This window comes from Cystoisospora suis, assembly GCF_002600585.1.
Source record: "Cystoisospora suis strain Wien I chromosome Unknown contig_2151, whole genome shotgun sequence".
Classification (NCBI taxonomy): Eukaryota; Apicomplexa; class Conoidasida; order Eucoccidiorida; family Sarcocystidae; genus Cystoisospora; species Cystoisospora suis.
Window position 1 is genome coordinate 32,949 of NW_027154950.1, and position 454 is coordinate 33,402.

General features: G+C 41.6%; 1 protein-coding gene across 1 annotated transcript in view; it reads left to right on the plus strand.

The window, feature by feature from the left end:
- Nucleotides 1-223, plus strand: part of CSUI_004575 (dna ligase 1) — an 11,266-nt gene extending 11,043 nt beyond the window's left edge. Inside the window, exon 7 of the mRNA XM_068064763.1 lies at nt 1-223. This exon is cut by the window's left edge and continues 1,379 nt beyond it. The gene's annotated coding sequence lies outside the window, so the exon portion shown is untranslated.
- Nucleotides 224-454: the final 231 nt, after the last annotated feature.

Consider the following 454-nt stretch of genomic DNA (forward strand, 5'->3'; position numbering starts at 1 on the left):
GAAAAGACGTCAGTCAAAAGAACATCGAAGTTCCTGTAGCTGTCTTTATCTTCGATTGCATGCGATTAAATGGAGAATGCCAGCTCAATCAACCTCTTGAAAGCAGAAGAAAAAAAGCACTTCAAGCTCTCGATTTCTCCAAGCACCCGAGAATGCTACAAGCGACTCATAGAGAAGTCCACGATAGCCAAGAATTCGAAGATTTTCTCAACGAAGCTGTCCAAAGTATGTCTCTCTCTTTCTAATCTCTACCCCTCTATTCAGAGAGGTAGTCTTCTTCAAAATCTTCTTTCTCTCTAGTCGAGACAAGACACATATCTCACTCGTCCATCATGGAACTCTTCTGGTTCCTCTTTACTGTGTGCGTTGGAGATCACGTAGTCCAAGCGTACTCACTTATATATCTTCAGTGGCGATGCATTAAAGATAGGTAGACAGAGTATAGATAGATAGA